The following is a 19624-nucleotide window of genomic DNA, read 5'->3' as shown; positions in this document are numbered from 1 at the left end:
TAGTATTCCTTGGACTGTAAGTCCATTGAGTAGGAAGCCATTTTCGGTCTGCGACACGAGGAGCCATCAGCCCGTAATATTCGGAAGTGTTTGTGTGTATGTATGCGAAGCCCAGTCAAGTCTACGACACACAGAGATCTCAAATATTGACATCGGACAATGGCTTAAAGTGGTAGGACTCCATCTTCGAAAACGGTGCTTTTGCCATTGTCAACTGTACGTGGATTGTTCAAGAGTTTGAAAGGCAAACACAATACAGTATACATATTACCTCCAAATGGAAAGACATTATTATAGTTTATCCCAAAGCTCTATAAGGAAACAATATATTTTGCTTTATATAACATGGTCTTTTACATTGTTTTAATATTATTTGTACCATCCTCTCTTAAGCATTGAAAGTAACAATGTAATAAAAATAAAATAATGTATTTCATGCTATTTACATCAAAACAATGTGAGTTAACAAATGTAATGTTTTAATTTGCTTTTAAATAGCTTAGAAACATTTAACGGTTGAATTAATAAACGCGGGCAAAGCCGCAGGCACATGCTAGAAAAGGATATGGAAGAGACTGTCATAGAAGGCTTCTGTGCAATGGTGGGATACGACAGAAAAGGATTAGAAGAAATAATAGGACCTTTTGCCTTTTGGAGAGAAGTTGGTGGGTTTTGTCAGAAATGGATTGTGGACAATACATGGTCCAGGAAAAAGAATAGTAGAAAAATTACAGGATATGGATGGGACAAAGAGAGTAATTGATTACTTTTTGCTGGAAAGAGTAAATCATAAACAATTGTTAGATGTAATGGCCTTGCCAAAGGTAGCCTTTGATGGAGACCACAAAGTAGTGTTAGCAAAAATGAAAGTAGAAAATTAAAGAAATAAGAAAGAAGAAAATAAAAGTATAGACAAGTTTTTTTTTTTTGCTAGGGGCTTTACGTCGCACCGACACAGATAGGTCTTATGGCGACGAAGTATAGAAATTAAATGATATGGAAGTATGAGAAAAATTCCAAAATAAATTGAAATAACACGTACCCAGAATTGAGGTGGAGAGTGTGAGTAGATTGGGACATGTTCAAGAAGTTATTTGTAAGCTGTACAGATTGCTTGTGGCAGAATAACTCAAAGATTGAACAATAAAGAGATGCCATAGCAGAATGAGAGGGTAAAGAGAACAGTGAAAAATAAGATAGAGTAACAAGATGGAATACGGATAAAAAGGAAGAAAGTAGAAGAAGAAAGTATCAGGGAATGAAAAAAGGTACAAGTAAGTAATAAGTGAAGAACAGCTGGGAAAGATTTACACGATAGTTGAAGTGGATATTTATAGTGGTAAAAGGATGCTATATGGACTTGTAGGAGGGAAGAGAAAAGAAAGACCGGGCAAGTTGGCTGTGCGGTTAGGGGCACGCGGCTGAGAGTTTGCAACCTGGAGATAGGGGTTCAAATTCCACTGTCGGCAGCCCTGAAGATGGTGTTCCATAGTTTCCCATTTTCATACCAGGCAAATGCTGGGCTGTACCTTAATCAAGGCCACAGCTGCTTCCTTTCAACTCCTAGGCCTTTCCTATCCCATCGTCGCGATAAGACCTATCTGTTACATAAAATCAGTTTCATGGTCCGTATTGCACTTCAATAGATTCACAATTAAGTATTTATTATTTTCCACCTAGTCGATACAATGATTGCTTAAGGCAATTTAATGGTTAAAAGTGGTACATGTTTCGTATTTTATCAACATCTTCAGCCACCTAACACTGTTTAGATTAAAAATATATAAAATTGACAAAGTAATGCTTAAGAGGAAGTGTCCTTAAAATTAACATAAGATTGACAACATTAAAACAAACAAAAACTCAAGAGAAAAATATATAAATTATTACTACAATTGAAAGCAGTTGTCAAGGAAACACTTGTACAATATTCCATAGAGAGTATGTCCTAAATGAATATTCTTTTCTTAATAATTCATGAAAAAAGGTCAAATTATAAATTATAAATTATACAGTTTATAGGTAATTGTCAAAATGAAGAAAACTAGATATCACAATGTGGTTCTTATTATTAATGCAGATGAAAATATAACTAATTCTTAGTTGTCAATTCTTATTAAGCCTGCTTTCCTTTGGAACAGTAACTCCTGTCATTCTTTCACAGTCTTGTGTCTGGTGTAATATTGATGATGCATTCTTCCTTGCTCTTGCACCTGAGGAGGTGGAGGAGCGGGGGATATAGGTATGTCAAGAACCTCCTTGCTGCCACCTATAGCTTCAACTGAGGAGGAATAAGTTGTAGGGCTATCTGTAGATGGAGAAATTCCAATTCTTTTTTTGTGATCTTTCTCAAGCATTTTCAAAAATACTAGAATTTGATAATATAAAGGATTCTTATATTCTACAGCCTCATTAAGGTTATCATTTTTCTTTATAAGTTGGTCTAGATGAATGTATAGATCTTCATATGTATTCATTAAGCTGCCCTTCTTTAATTTCTTTATGATGGTCAGGTCTTGTTCTATGTTGGTAAATTTATGACCTGTGGCAGTCATGTGTGATCCCATAGCTGAGAATCTTCTATGTTTTTCAGCATTCACATGTTCCAAATATCTAACTTTAAAATTGCAGCCAGATTGTCCTATGTATGTATTCTTGCATTCAAAGCATGTGAGTTTATATATTCCCGAATCAAAAAATTTATCTTTTTCCGAGAGATTTATTGTATCATGGTTGAAAATACTATGTTTCATGTTGTTATTGGTGGAAAATGCAATTTTGAAATTTTTTCTCTCAAATAAATTTGTTATTACGTGTATGTTTGGATTATTATATGTGAACTTGATGTATTTTTCAGTTTTACTAGGTTCGATTGCTAATTTGGAATGCTGCTTCTCCGAAAATTTATTAATTATTTTATCAATCATGTTATTGTTGAAACCATTCAAGAGGGCTTGTTGTCGGATAAACAACAGTTCTTTATTCCTTTCACATTTGGATAAAGGAATACTAAACGCTCTCTTAATGTAACTATAATATGCTGATCTTTTCTGTGCCTCAGGGTGTAACGAGTTGTTCTTGATAGTGGTCAGTGTGAAAGTAGATTTTCTGTGTATTTTGAAAGAAAATCCTTTTTCTTCTCTCGTTGTGACTATGTCCAGAAAATTCAGTGATCTCTCTACTTCCTCCTCTAAAGTGAATTTGATATTGGAATCCAAATTGTTCAAAATATTTAAAACTTTATTGCTATCGGTAAGTCTGTTATCTATTATAGCGTAAACATCGTCCACATATCGTGTCCAAAAATCCAAACCCTCTATTTGATTAATAATTTTCGTGTGTTCCAAATAGTCTAAGTATATATTAGCCAATATTCCTGATGCTGGGGCTCCCATTGAGAGTCCTTTTTGTCGGTGAATTTTATTATTAAATGTAAAATAATTTTGATTTAACACGAATTTTAAAACATAAATAAAATCTTCAATTTCTGGTATGCTTACTAATTTGTTCTTCATTAAATTCTTCTTAATGATTCTGATAGTGTCTTCTATCGGAATGTTTGTATACATGTTGGTTATGTCAAACGAACATGTCGTGTGAGATGATCCAAGTTTAAAATCTTTAACTAGATATCAAAAACTCATTCTGTATTGCTGTTTCTGTTTCTGCAGATTTACAGAATGACTTAAGGTATGAAGCTAAGAAGAAAATTCCTATTTTAGTAAAAGGTTTACTATCACTTCGAGGCACCAACAAGGCAGTTAATAACTTGAAGCAAAAAATCAAGCTAAATAACTTGGTTATCACAAAAGCAGATTAAGGAGGAACAGTTGTAGCCCTGGATAGAAATGTTTATATTGATAAAACAGAAACATTTTTTAATAACAATTCGTTTAGTGCAATTGATAAAGACCCGACATCATGTATTCAGAGGGATCTTAAAAAACTATTAAAAACCACGTCATTCTTGTTTAATGAACATGATGTGCAAACATTAATAAATATGAACCCTAGACTCCCGACTGCAAGAGCACTGCCGAAATTACATAAACAAGGAGAACCGATTAGACCTGTCATAAATTTCAAACATAGCCCCATTTATAAAACTTCTAGATTTATACATAATTTCTTATCAAGTAAATACGTATTTCATTGTAAAACACCTTGCAAAAATCCACTGAGTTTTTGATATCTAGTTAAAGATTTTAAACTTGGATCATCTCACACGACATGTTCGTTTGACATAACCAACATGTATACAAACATTCCGATAGAAGACACTATCAGAATCATTAAGAAGAATTTAATGAAGAACAAATTAGTAAGCATACCAGAAATTGAAGATTTTATTTATGTTTTAAAATTCGTGTTAAATCAAAATTATTTTACATTTAATAATAAAATTTACCGACAAAAAGGACTCTCAATGGGAGCCCCAGCATCAGGAATATTGGCTAATATATACTTAGACTATTTGGAACGCACGAAAATTATTAATCAAATAGAGGGTTTGGATTTTTTGGACACGATATGTGGATTTGGAATGCACGAAAATTATTAATCAAATAGAGGGTTTGGATTTTTTGGACACGATATGTGGACGATGTTTACGCTATAATAGATAACAGACTTACCGATAGCAATAAAGTTTTAAATATTTTGAACAATTTGGATTCCAATATCAAATTCACTTTAGAGGAGGAAGAAGAGAGATCACTGAATTTTCTGGACATAGTCACAACGAGAGAAGAAAAAGGATTTTCTTTCAAAATACACAGAAAATCTACTTTCACACTGACCACTATCAAGAACAACTCGTTACACCCTGAGGCACAGAAAAGATCAGCATATTATAGTTACATTAAGAGAGCGTTTAGTATTCCTTTATCCAAATGTGAAAGGAATAAAGAACTGTTGTTTATCCGACAACAAGCCCTCTTGAATGGTTTCAACAATAACATGATTGATAAAATAATTAATAAATTTTCGGAGAAGCAGCATTCCAAATTAGCAATCGAACCTAGTAAAACTGAAAAATACATCAAGTTCACATATAATAATCCAAACATACACGTAATAACAAATTTATTTGAGAGAAAAAATTTCAAAATTGCATTTTCCACCAATAACAACATGAAACATAGTATTTTCAACCATGATACAATAAATCTCTCGGAAAAAGATAATTTTTTTGATTCGGGAATATATAAACTCACATGCTTTGAATGCAAGAATACATACATAGGACAATCTGGCCGCAATTTTAAAGTTAGATATTTGGAACATGTGAATGCTGAAAAACATAGGAGATTCTCAGCTATGGGATCACACATGACTGCCACAGGTCATAAATTTACCAACATAGAACAAGACCTGACCATCATAAAGAAATTAAAGAAGGGCAGCTTAATGAATACATATGAAGATCTATACATTCATCTAGACCAACTTATAAAGAAAAATGATAACCTTAATGAGGCTGTAGAATATAAGAATCCTTTATATTATCAAATTCTAGTATTTTTGAAAATGCTTGAGAAAGATCACAAAAAAAGAATTGGAATTTCTCCATCTACAGATAGCCCTTTCTTGTCGATATGAACTCTAAAAAAAAATTACGCTGTTATCCCTAAGGTAACTTATTCCTCCTCAGTTGAAGCTATAGGTGGCAGCAAGGAAGTTCTTGACACACCTATATCCCCTGCTCCTCCACCTCCTCAGGTGCAAGAGCAAGGAAGAACGCATCATCAATATTACACCAGACACAAGACTGTGAAAGAATGACAGGAGTTACTGTTCCAAAGGAAAGCAGGCTTAATATGAATTGACAACTAAGAATTAGGCTGATGACACACGGAGCGGTTTTTGCGGAGTCGGCAGCCGCGTCGGCCGCCGCCTGTGATTGATACACAGAGCGGTTTTTGCCGACTGTGACGAAACCACTGCCTGCTCGAACTGCATCTAAAATGACTGCTTATAAGCAGTCGTTGGGTGCGTATCGAGCAGGCAGTGGACAAAACACATTAGTGAGCGTGACGTTAGGTGAGGAAGCTAGCTAAAATTACCGAAAAATAAAGGATTGTTCTTATTCTTATTCCAAAAGACTACTTACTCTATATGTCCTTTTACGTGTATATTATTGAATTTCAAAGATACTTCATGATATCTAATACAAGAATACCTACCAATGATGCAATCGCCGTGTAAATTCAGCCACGCCCGACTAGAGCGAAGCATCAAGTCAGCCGTGATTCTGCTGAATGTAATAAATCTATGGCGCTAGAGCGCGCACAAAGTCTTCAAACCGCTCGCTGCACCGCCAGCTACACGACAGGCCGAGTCGGCAAATCTGCCGCCTGTCGGTGAGCACCGCTGTGTCTGTTTCATCCCATCTGATACAATAGAAACATGCGCCGACGCGGCGGCCGACTCGGCGAAAACCGCTCCGTGTGTCATCAGGCTTAGTTATATTTCATCTGCATTAATAATAAGAACCACATTGTGATATCTGGTTTTCTTCATTTCGACAATTACCTATAAACTGTATAATTTATAATTTGACCTTTTTTCATGAATTATTAAGAAAAGAATATTCATTTAGGACATACTCTCTAGGAATATTGTACAAGTGTTTCCTTGACAACTGCTTTCAATTGTAGTAATAATTTATATATTTTCTCTTGAGTTTTTGTTTGTTTTAATGTTGTCAATCTTATGTTAATTTTAAGGACACTTCCTCTTAAGCATTACTTTGTCAATTTTATATATTTTTAATCTAAACAGTGTTATGTGGCTGAAGATGTTGATAAAATACGAAACATGTACCACTTTGAACCATTAAATTGCCTTAAGCAATCATTGTATCGACTAGGTGGAAAATAATAAATACTTAATTGTGAAGACCTATCTGTGTCGGTGCGACGTAAAGCCACTACCAAAAAAAGAGAAAAGAATCTAGACAGAGCAGGTGAAAGGGAAAAAAAAGAGTGATAATAATGCAACCACAGGAGATCAGAAAAAGATGGAAGGATTTCTTTGATGGACTTCTGAATGTGAGAAGGGGCGTGGGTGAGATGATGGAGATAGAGTGTGAGGAAACAGAATCTGAGAATGAAATTACAATGGAAAGAGGTGGAAACTAATGTCATATAAATGAAAGTGGGATAAGCAGCAGGATTGGATGAATTGTGTGTGGAAATGATAACAGCAGCAGGACCCGATGGTCTACAATGCCTGTATAGGCTATTTAAATGTATTTAGAAGAAACATCTGTACCAAATTACTGGAGTAAAGGAGTAATAATACCAGTACCTATATTTAAGAAGTGGGACAAGAAGATATGTGATAATTATCGAGGAATTGCAGTCATATCTCAGGTGGCAAAATATTTGAAAGTGTACTAGAAAAGTGAATGAGAAAAAAGGTGGAAGGACAGTTACAAGAAGAGCAATATGGTTTTCAAAATGGAAGATCAACACTAGACACCATCTTCTATATGAGGTAGGTAATAAATACATTGGAAATACAGAAGAGATATGATAATGACATTCCTTGATTTAGAAAAGACTTATGATAGTGTATCCAGAGCAAAGATATGGAAAGTAATGCAACAGAAAGGATTTGGAGAACGAATGAAAGAACATGTGCAAGCATGTGGGGAGGATGAAATTGTGAAGGAGACAAAGGTAAAATATGGGGACAGGGAGCTGAGGATAATGCTGTTTATATTGTGGTATGAGGAGTGAACAGAGAGGAAGTTCAAGGGCATCTCGACATATTGAGAGAGATTATTAAAAATTATGCAATGAAATTCATTGTAGAAGAGAGTAAGACACAGGTGTTGAGTAGAGAAAGGGAAGGGAAAGGAATTGTGAAAAAAGATAAAACCTTGAAATTGTGGAGGGATTCAAGGACTTGGGAAGCAGACTGATGCAGGATGCAGGGCTGGACATAGAGATCGAGGATTCAACAGGGAAATGCATCTTTACCAGAGTATGAGAAACATGGTGTAGAGGAAGGAAGTACCGATGAAGTGTAAAGGTGAGGTGTAAAAAATGTACTACTGCCCAATACGTATATATGCAGTGGAGACCTGAACACAGACAGAAAGACAGGAAAATAAAATTCAGGCCAGTGAAATGAAATTTTAAAGAAATATGATGGGAAAGGCAAGAAAGGACAGAGTAAGAAATGAAGACATTGGGAAGGAAATTGGAGTGGAAAAGCTTTGTGACAGATTGGAAAGGGATAAACATGGATGGTTTGGACATGTTAAGAGGGTGAAAGAGGGAAGGATGCTGAAGCAGATGATGAGGACCCAGATAGAATGTGGGAGGTAAGAGGGAGATCCAGACTAAGGTGGTTGAAAGCAATCAAGAATAGTATAATTATAAAAAACCTGGATCGGAACACAGTTAAGGAACAATGGTGGGTGGATAGGAGAAGACGGAAAGATGGCATAAACATTTCTGCGGGAGATGCTTGTGGAAAATGGATGATGATAATTAGGAATCTGCTATTGTAAGCGATAAGCAGTATGAAACATGTTGTATCTTGTCCACAAGTGGGATGGAGTGGGAGGCAGTACAGGCGCTTGCGATCATGGGAAACTGAAAGTGATGTTCACCAGGTTGGCCAGTTAAGGGGACGTCCATTGCATAAATGTAGTTAAAGGTTTACTGTGGATGCTGTTGTGTGATTAAAAGTAGAAATAACTCTATTCCTGCACAGTGGTATATTAGCCAGCTCCTAACATTTATTCACAACATTCTGTCTTCTACTTCCCATCTTGTAGTGTAAGGATTGTGTCTTATCTGAAGTAAACATATTGCAGTGTTGTCTTAGACTTACAGTATCTTAATGCAAGCTGCAGTAAATATCGGTAGGCATTTGTATGGAAGATTTTAGAAAAGGAAAGTTATCCTCATAGTTAGCACTCCACACTAGACTGTTGTTCTCGTGTCTTGTAGTCATTGATGTACAAAGTGTAAATTGGCATACTCATTCCTGTTCAAAGAACGGATACAGGAAGATTTCATAGAGAAATTCTCAACTACTACGCCAAACGAGCAAAAACAGTCAGTCAGTCCAATGAAACGATGGGAAGAGTATGTTTTATAGGATCATAACAAGCCACTAGGTCTAATATATGAATGGTGAAGGAGGAGGATGATGGTGATTATTCCTGATTTTGATATGGAAGAGATGTAAGAAGACCAAATGCCAAGCAAGATGTATCAAATTGGTGCAGCTGGAACATTTCAAATTCTTTGACTGCGTGTTCTTTAAGAATGATAATGTAAGGAAAGTTTGAATCAGTGTGTAGTAAAGTTAATGCAGTGAGTTCACATTTGTGCAGTTGCAAGTTTGCAAGTTTGCAAGTGTGCTGAACAAAATATCCTTAAATTTCTTTGTTTATAAATTGATATTTTCTGTGTAGGGATGCATACTTGCTGGTCTTAGTCATATTCAACTGAAAATAACAGACATGAAAGTACAGTAGAACCTCGATGCATCGTTTCTGGAACTGTCGTTTTCCCCTATTCAGCGTTCAATTTATTCGTTCCCAAAAATGTTCCATATAAATCAATGTTAAATTTTCCCTCATCTATCGTTCCTCGAACTATTGTCTTATCGCATCGATCATAAAAAAATTTGTCTTCGGCAACAATTTATCTGCATGGATTGATCGTACATAAGAAAAATATACGCGAATGTATTTTGAATTTAAATAGACAGCTCGATACTCTAGAACATAATAGCGACAACCTGTTGTGCGAGAAAGTGCGAGCGATTCAGAGTTGCTAGTCTTGAGCAAGGATCTGGCAGGTTGGAGTGCTGTGCACAGCTTATTCACGTGCAACCTCACTATGAGCCTCCTGGTGCCAGCGCTTCTTCTGGACCCACTAACTGACCTCTAGAAGTATTCTTATTTACAATAATTAAAATGAAGGCACTGTAAAACTCAATTTTGCCACCATTTTCTGTGTTGGTATTGGCTGGCTATAGCTGCCACCTTTGTTAAAAATGAAAACATAGCACAGTTTAAAATAGTCACGGCGTGCGCTGGGTACGTTTTAATTATTCACAGGGTTAATAATCGCGTCGTACCTTGTGGAGTGTGTGGGGTGCTAGAGGCCTGTTGACCACTTTGTTGCCCCCTGCCCAATTGTCTTGTTATAAGCCAGACCAGTAATATTTTCACTAGTCTGGTCTTGAAACTAATTCATAAGTTGGCAGCTTTGCATAACCCACTGTGACATCGTCCAAGATGCGTCATGTTGAATTTCTAACCTCTGTGACCTCGAGCCACACCATGTGGTGGTGTGGATTTCTATCTCACTTAGTTTACAAAAGGAATATATTTATTACCCTATTCTGGCGCTGACAAATAAACAAAATTCACCTTCAGTGTTTCAACCATTTTAGCCTATTGAGAACTTGCGTTGACAACTGCCTCAAGCAGCTATATGCTGAATTTTCTTACGAAGATGATCCGCTTCAGTACCAGACCTGTGCCATTTTAAGAATTTTATATGACTCAAATTTTCTTTTGTACAAGATTTTAAATTTGTTTACAATGATTTTAACATGTGTTGTACATGTCATGTCCCAACGTCATATTTTATAATTACTATTCCTTAGTGTTAATACCATAAGAAATCACAGTTCAATTTTTGAAAATTATAAACGTCAATGTCCTCTGAACAGTGTTTGTTTTAAGATTAAATTAATTAGGCTGATGATGCCCAATAAAAGAAGGGTCAAACATGTCCCCATAAAGTTTAATTTCTGTGTTTATTTAACCACATAACGTAGTACTAATTGTATTGAATAGGTGGGGGTAATAAATATACTCCTTTTGTAAACTAACTGAGATCGCTGTTTTCAATACGGAACAAAAATGAGAGTGATGGTTTGTGGGATCTCTAACCTATCGTTTGCGAAGTGTCTACGGAATCTTTACCAAAATGCAGGTTATCGCCGTAATATCCGTGAACTGTATATTATTAATTTTCAATAAGAGAAGGCAATAAGGATTTCACTTATTACGAGATGTAAAGAAAAGTGAAACGAAATGGTGTTGAAAGTCACGCTTTTTATTTTCATTGCATATATCATGGTTGAAATATTTTGATACCATTCATATACTATGAACATGTCTGGCTCCATAGCTAAATGGTTAGTGTGTGTTGCCCTTCAGTTCAAGGGGTCTCTATCAGGCCGGGGATTTTAGCTTTCCTTGGTTAATTCTGACGGTTCAAGCAGCAACGTACGCATTAGGATTGATCTTACATAGGGCCGCATTTTCATAAGCGCGTAGATCGCCTATCACGTGACAACTCGCAAGACCTGCACCCGGCTTTGGAGGCCACACGCCATTATTATTATTATTATTATTATTATTATTATTATTATTATTATTATTATTATTATTATTATTATTATTACATTTACATCACATTTATTTTGCTTTTCCCCTAATTTTTATGTCACCTGCATCGTCATTTTCCCCCTCCCCCTTGAAAAATGATGCATCGAGGTTTTACTGTAGCTAGAATGATTGCTTCAACCATCAGGTAAAGTTGTGTGTTTTCAGATAGTAGATCATATGTGTACCAATTTTATATGAGGCCTATGCTGGAATGAACACACATACATGCATTATTTTGGTCATTTTGGACGTTTTCTTTTCCACCCCTCTCATCTCCATGCCGATGGGGCTGAACATGGAGTTCAATGACATCCGGAGTGTCATTATTCACCTCAGCCACGCCGTAAACTATGGGCTGTACATTAATATTTGTCATTGTCTATTATTTTTGTATTTCACCCCTCTTTCTGTTTTTTTAATTGTTCACCTCCACCCCTAGGGGTGCTAGGGGTATCTTACCTCATAGTAATCTCTTCCAAATAGTAAGTCATACGTGTACCAAGTTTGGTTGAGAAGTATGTTAGAACATACACACATACGTCAAACTCGGTCACTTGGGACATTTTCTATTCTTCACCCATTCTCACCCTCTCACTCCCCCTGCCGATTGGGACTGATCTTTGTCTTAAACAGCATCCAGAGTGTCACAGTTCATCTCAGTGAATATTTTTACATCTCACCCCCTCCCACCACCGCCGATAGGTGTGATAGTTTGTCTCCTAATAGTCATAAGTATACCAACTTTGGTTGAAATTATTCCCGTAGTTCCGAAAGTGTGAATTCAACACTAATATCGGTCGTTTTTAGTTATAATTATATTTTCCCCCTTCTCTAGGGCTTCTAGGGGTGTCTTTTCCCCACATAGTAGTAATATTTTGGAGCCTCCGTGGCTCAGACGGCAGCGCGTCGGCTTCTCACCGCTGGATACCGTGGTTCAAATCCTGGTCCCTCCATGTGAGATTTGTGCTGGACAAAGCGGAGGTGGGACAGGTTTTTCTCTGGGTACTCCGGTTTTCCCTGTCATATTTCATTCCAGCAACACTCTCCATTATCATTTCATAGCATTTATCAGTCATTAATATCACCTTGGGAGTGGCGACCCCATTGTAATAATAGCCTATATCTGGTTCATTCATTCCATCCCTGACCCGGTCAATGACTGGAAAGCAGGTTGTAGGTTTTCATTTTCAGTAGTAATATTTGTGCCAAGTTTAGTTGACAGCTATGCTGGAACATACACACAAACATCCATAATCTTGGTCATTTGGACATTTTCTTTTCTTCACCCCTTCTCACCTCTCCCTGCTGACTGGGGCTCAACTTGGACTTAAACGACATCCATAGTGTCACTATTCATTTGAGCAACCCTGAAAATTATGGATTGGACACTACTTTCAATTATTTTGATATTTTACTCCCCGCTCGCCTCCATCCAAAGGGTGCTGAACTTGGACTTTAACAAATCTGGACTGTCACTATTGATCTTAGAGACTCCAAAAACTATGGATTTGACACTATTTTCGATTCTTTTTATATCTCACTCCCCCTCCCCCCCCCCCTCAACCTCCCTCTACCACAAAGGGAGCTGAACTTGGACTTATAAAAGAATCCGTAGTGTCACTATTCATCTCAGCAACCCCAAAAACTATGGATTTAACTCTACTTTGGATTATTTTTGTATCTCATCCCCTCCCCCCTCACCTGTAAGGGATAAGAAATCCGGAGTGTCAATATTCATCTCAACACTATTTTAGATTATTTTTATATCTCACCCCCTCAACCCCCGCTTCTAAGGGTGAGTGGGGTGTCTTACCCCCATGCGGTTTGTCTCCTGATACTAAGTCAAAAGTGCACCAAGTATGGTTGAAATCGTTCCAGTAGTTTAGGCGGACATGTAATACATACACACTTACAAACAATGACATTTATACAGATTATATAGATCTGCCTTTTCTTTCTGGGGGCTCCACCCCCATACCCCTAATTGCTCTTCATTAGGAGTGGGTGACAACTCGTGTCATTCCACTGTTGATATTTTAAATTTTTCACAATTTCTTAAATATTTTTTCACATCTAATACACTGTTGATAAACTTAACCATAATAGGTATTTTATTTGATCCTGTTTTGACTTGTATAAATGTATTAACCCGACAGCGTGGAGCGACGAGTAGCACACGTCATGCAGTAGCCGTCTGCTGTTGCGGGGTGACGTGTCAGACACGCATTGCGCCACACTGCATTATCGTTCCATCTCGTGAGTTCCTTTCGAACTGTGTCCGAGGTCTCTTCGCAGCCATATGAATAAAGCTTCATTCTTTCATTTCATGCATCTGTCGATCCATTTTGATGATTTTTCACCAAGTTATTTATGTGTAAATTTCAACTATTTGCTCATGTTCTTTTCTCGCATAATAACAATTTTTCAAGCAGTGCTATAAAAGGCATGTTAAACGAGTGCTTTAGTGATTATGAGGATGACAGCGATGTTGATATTGCCGAATTAGACCGAGATGGGGCCGAAATGATACAGAAGAGACTGTTGTTTCCAACACTATTCTTGCTAGATGTGTTTGTGTAATTTTTTTTTACAGGGATGACATAGATAAATACGTAAGAAATGAACATTTTGTAAGGTCTTTTCACCCGAAGGTTTAGCTCTAAATGGCGTTCAACCAGTAAAGTCTTCCAAACGTTTCTTTTTCACTTGAACTCATCCAGCTGAGTGTAACGGAAACAAACCACTACACTTTGCGTTACATGAAGTCTCGAGGAATGTTATTTCCATTTCTATATAGGGTAAGAGAATTCATTTCAGTCAATGAAAATGAGATGTATGTTCCTTGGTCCTCTTCATATTGATGGGAATAGTACAGAAACTAAATTTTAGGTCTTACTTCTCGAAAAATTGTATGATTGTTATGCCCTTATTTGATTCATATCTTTAGACAAACTTGAATCCATATGCAAATTATCTCACTTCAGCGACAACGAGACTAAACACACTATATGGTTGACCGAAAAACTATTTCCAATATAATCAAAATTGGTTGGAAATTAACAGAGATATGGTATCTTAAAAGTTTGGTGCACAGGTATGCTAGCTTTAAATGCTAAGTGAAAGCTCCTCCCGCATCCAGTGAAGGCTAGATTATTAAATGCTCCTGCTCAGAAGGGTTAAAGAAACTATTTAAAATAGTTTATGTTGGGTCCACCTTGTTAATACACTTTTAATGATTGAAAATTATTCTATCATACATGTTTCAGGAACAATATGCATTCCCTTCATCATCTAATACACAGCGACATTCTTCAAACTGGGCAGACCTATCAAAGTTGGTCCTACGACATGAAAGCACATCTCGATCATGGCATGTTGGATTGCTATTTCCAAATAACATGCACGGTCATGAACCTCCTAGCAAGAAAGTCACATTATAAAAAATGGTGGCATGTTCCCATCCTCATATATACAATAATAATAAAGTTTTATTGCAGCCAATGGCCATATATAAATTGTTCTACTCTTTACTATCTTCATGTAAGGTCTTTTCTCTTTTGCTACACTTATTGAAGTGGTATCGTTCACATATTTTCCCACATAATTTGCACACGCATTCGTCGCTTGGTTCGTGATATATCTCTTTTACACATAGCTTATGATGAAATTCGTTATAGCACTGCGCATGTTCTTATTTGGGCCCATCCAGTCTCTACTTGTCATAGCATCCATCACGTGAAACTCTGGCCAGATTTCTTCTCTTTTGCTTAACCTCAGATTAGGTGAGCAATGGCTTGAGGTGTCGATGGTACAGAAAGATATCTAAGATCCTTGATAACGAAAGACTCCTGAGCTAACTCATAAGCTAGTCTAGATGGAGATGTCTTAGAAATACCTAATATTCTTTTCAGAAAGGTAGCTTTCACTTTCTCAAGGGTAGTTAGGTCTGATGTTGATAATTTGTTCCAGATTAAATCTATGCCGTATGTCAGAATGGGTAGTATCTTTGCATGAAAAGGTTTCATTGCCGAGCCTATTGATATTTTGGTTGGGTCTTGTATATCGTAAATTCCTCTTATTGCTGCTGCTGCTCTTTCCCTCACATGTATTTTGAACGAAGATCCTGACATTTGTAGAGCGATGCCGAGGTAGTGAAACTAATTTACTGTAGTCAGGTCTACCCCTGCATATGAAATTCTGTTTGTCGCTGCTATTCTTCCTCCTTTTCTGAAAACCATACAGACCGTCTTGTTCTTGTTAACCTGGAAGTCGTTTGTTTCGGCCCATTCCTGTAATCTACCGCGATCTGAAGGTATTCTCTGTTTCTCGATACTATTATCATGTCATCTGCATAGGCATAAAGCACTGTCGATAGATTATCTGTTATTCTTGCGATGTCTGTTGTAGCTACGTTAAAAAGCATAGGGCTAATGGGGTCTCCTTGTAACACACCATTTGTTTGAGTGATGGGAGAAGAGAGTGATATCCCATCATCTATTCTCACACTATTGTAGGCTAGAAGATTATTTATTACAATCTTAAGTTCATTGTCTGCTCCAATCATACCGTCTAATTTTCTCATTAGCTTTGTTCTGTTGAGCAAGTCAAAGGCCTTACTAAAGTCAGTGAATACAGCATAAAATTTTCCTTTTTGATGCCTAAGTGCTTCTTGCACCTCATCTAGTAAATTAGCGACAGCTTGTAGAGTTCCTCTGCCTTTCCTGAACCCGAATTGTTCCTCTGGAAGATGATCATCTATTGATTCGTTAAGTTTTTGATTAATGATTTTTGTATATACGTTCATGATGTTTTTTTTACGAGTTTTCATCATCAGGCTCTCCTTTTCCCTTATATAAGATTTTTATGTAGGACATCCTCCAGCTCTCCGAGATTCTACCCGTTTCTAAACATTTATTGAACAGTTTGGTCCAATAAGGTGCTAGCAATTGTAAAGTGTCTTTTAGATTCTTGTTGTAAATTCCATCTGGACCGGCTGCTTTGTGTTTTTTAGTGTCTTGAATTGTTCTCGTCACTTCATGTATTGTTATTTCTAGATTTTTTGTCCAACTACATTTTAAGACATCTAGTGCTATTGTTCGTCCTCCTGTATTTAATACATTATTAAAGTGGTTTTCCCATTTATTCATATTTATTTGATTCGATGGATTCACCCTTTTCCTCTTTAAAGCCAGAAAAGGATCTCTTAAAGCTTCTTGGGCTTTCTGTTGTGCCTGCATTTCAGTATGATTGTTCATTTTAGTTTTCAATAATTGTTTATAACTTTGTCGTATCGCGTAAGCTTGTAAGATGGTTAGAGTTTTAAGTCTTCTGGCTATATGTAGTAAGTTAAGCGTTCTTCTTCTTTCTATGTACCATTCTACATCAAACCATTCTTTGGACTTTCGAGTTTCTTGTGGGACAAAGAATCCCTTATTATTCCATTTCCTCATATATACAGCATTTCATACCGGACTATAATGATATAGTGTAAGATGCTGTCGCCTAGCAACAATCTGTCTATCAAACCGATCCAGTGTTGGTGTGGCTTTGCAGTCAAATTACATAAAATTGCTCATCATAAAAACTACCCATCAGATTTTGTTCAAACCACTTCCTAAACCCTCTCAGGAGTAATAAGAACAAATGGTGAAATTTTCGGCAAAATCAGTCCAGTAGTTTTTGAGTCCATTTGAGACATACATACAAACATTCATTGATATATATATATATATATATCATTATCATATATATATATATATATATATATGATAGATATGATGCTTCCTGTCCAGCTATCACAGAATTTTTAAAGATTTCCCAAGCTAGCAAATTGTTGCTACTGACTATATGAGTTGCAAGCAAGCAATTCAACAGCAAGCTTTCTAAGTAACTGTAGTCATTTGATGCTGCCACGCAGTTATTTATGGGTTCGAGTCCCAATAGTCCAACATTATTTTACCTTCTAAATGTTCATTGGTAGGCTACTAGAGGTTATAGTACACATTTCTCAATCATTAGAGTGCGTGTCAAAAGCTTGGGTTCTATTCCAAATCTATCCGCGGCACACATATGGAGTAAAGGTAAACAACATTGTGCATGGTGATTGGTCCGTCAAATGAGGACGTTAAGTTTATATTTCTTTGACTTCATAACAACTTGCTAATAAGTATTTTTCACTAGAGTGAGATGAATGCTTGCCAGTTACTATTCTAACATTGTTTTGGAAAAAAGAATCTAACTACTTATTAAAACAAGTAGCAACAATAAATTGAATTAATAATGAAATTAATGATCCTATGCTGCATACAGTAGCATTTATTGCAAATATAAACTTTACTTTTGCCGTATTGCGCATCCTCATTAATAGTGTTTGACAAAAAACAAAATTTTTCCGTATAGTAGTAATTAAATGATAAAATACATAACCTGAATCTTAACGTTTGTGTCCAGGTTACATTTTCAGTCTTTTTATTTTCTACAATATCTGAGTTTCATTACATAGGCCTAGTTAATAATTTAAACATTTCTTCATATGTGTAGATTTCAGTCCCAATTCTGTTTTTGACCTGAACTTTCACATTATAGCTTAATAAAACAATTTCAAAAGGAATAGTGCTAAACAAACAAAAACACCAGGGAACACGTATACCACTGCACTAAATTTGACTATATTTTCAGCAACCTTATTACCAACACAATAAAAAAAAATTACTGCATCTTCCGCATAACAAATCCATTGTTAAAATCCGTTGGTAGTACGCAAGAAAATATTTAACTTCTAGTTTGCTGTTCTGGCTGTTTATCTGACAGTCGTAGTACAGGCCCTAAATGGGAGGAAAATTAGTTAGAGGAGGCTGATGAATATTAAAAGAAGCCGGCACAGATTTTGCAGACTTAGAATTTGTATTTCTGTAACCAATAGCCTTTTCTGCTCTGCCTATTCCTTTTTTGTATGATATTTTATTAATTTCTTCATTCTCAATGTTTTGATAAATATGTTGATGACTTGTTTTCTATTCTTATTGCAGTTTTGAGGCTGTAGGAGCAGTCGGTTACTTGCTGCTTAAGGTACGTTCTCTACAAATTGAAGGCCACTGATGTAGTTCATTTTATTATTTTTCGAGTATTTGGTTCAACTAGTACCAGAAACAGTATGTAGTCCTGTGATAATCCTCTATAAACCAAGACTAGGGAAAGCACGTCAATGCCCTGGAGGCGAATGGGTGAAGAAAACTTGTATTTTAGGTGTATGCTCTCCGTATAATTGTATTATACTTTACACAACCTGACAAGTATTTTATCCAATTAAACTGTGTAGATTGAGAGAAGGGGTTGTATGGTTGTTTCATAAAATGTTATTTATTAGCACATTATTTTAGTTTTCATCTTTAGTTTACTAAAAGTACTTTAGATCTTTATTTACACTAAAGCTCTGCACTTGCAAGACCTATTGGATGGTACTCTCTTTCTTCGCAGCAATATTATATACATATTCCAAATTTATGCAATTTATCGGGTCAGTTCTATAGAACAAGTTTGCTGTATTTTAGCTTTTTTGATTTACGTTGTTTATACAATTAGATATGAAAGATTTGATGCCCAAAATGTACCTTGAAAAAAATAAATGGTACTTGTATTGAAGTGTGGAATTCATTGCACAGAAGAAAAATCTGATTGTTTAATAATATCTTTAAGAACAAGTATTTTCTTGTTGCTAATGCCTCTGGTTAAAGTTAAAGAGAATATTTGTTTAAATCTGTGCAATATTTGCTGAAGGTGGCATATATGGTGTTGTATGCTGTTTCTGTTACGCTTTCTGCATCATGAATTTCCTTTTACATTTAGCTTTACAAAGCCTGTTATTCAAAATTTGAATTTCACAGTACAAAATGGTGATGTAATTTGTAAAATAAATCATCTCTTATACCCATTGAGTTGTGATTCATTTACTCTATCATAGCACACAGTGTTTATATGAACCTTGGCAGTATTCTACCGTAATTCCCAGAGTGTGTTAGTTGCGCAAATAGTCCTACCGCTACATGGGCAGTGTTTATGCACTTATCAGACTGTTAATTGTTGTCGGTTTATTTTTATGCTTTCTGCAGTTGATTTTAATAAGGAATTGTCTTTTAAACTGTCTTTGAAAAGCTTACAGATCTAATCAATATAATATTTTAAGCTGTTTAT

At 36.1% G+C, this 19624-nt stretch overlaps 1 protein-coding gene across 10 annotated transcripts in view; it reads left to right on the top strand.

The window, feature by feature from the left end:
* The window catches only part of LOC136857259 (uncharacterized), a 124658-nt gene extending 105290 nt beyond the window's left edge, over positions 1-19368 (top strand). For all 10 annotated transcript variants that reach the window (XM_067135759.2, XM_067135760.2, XM_067135764.2 and 7 more), the window contains exon 10: positions 18463-19368. The gene's annotated coding sequence lies outside the window, so the exon portion shown is untranslated. The remainder of the gene's footprint in view (positions 1-18462) is intronic.
* Positions 19369-19624: the final 256 nt, after the last annotated feature.

This window comes from Anabrus simplex, chromosome 1, assembly GCF_040414725.1.
Source record: "Anabrus simplex isolate iqAnaSimp1 chromosome 1, ASM4041472v1, whole genome shotgun sequence".
NCBI classification, from domain to species: Eukaryota; Metazoa; Arthropoda; class Insecta; order Orthoptera; family Tettigoniidae; genus Anabrus; species Anabrus simplex.
This window is presented reverse-complemented; position numbering and strand designations above follow the sequence as displayed.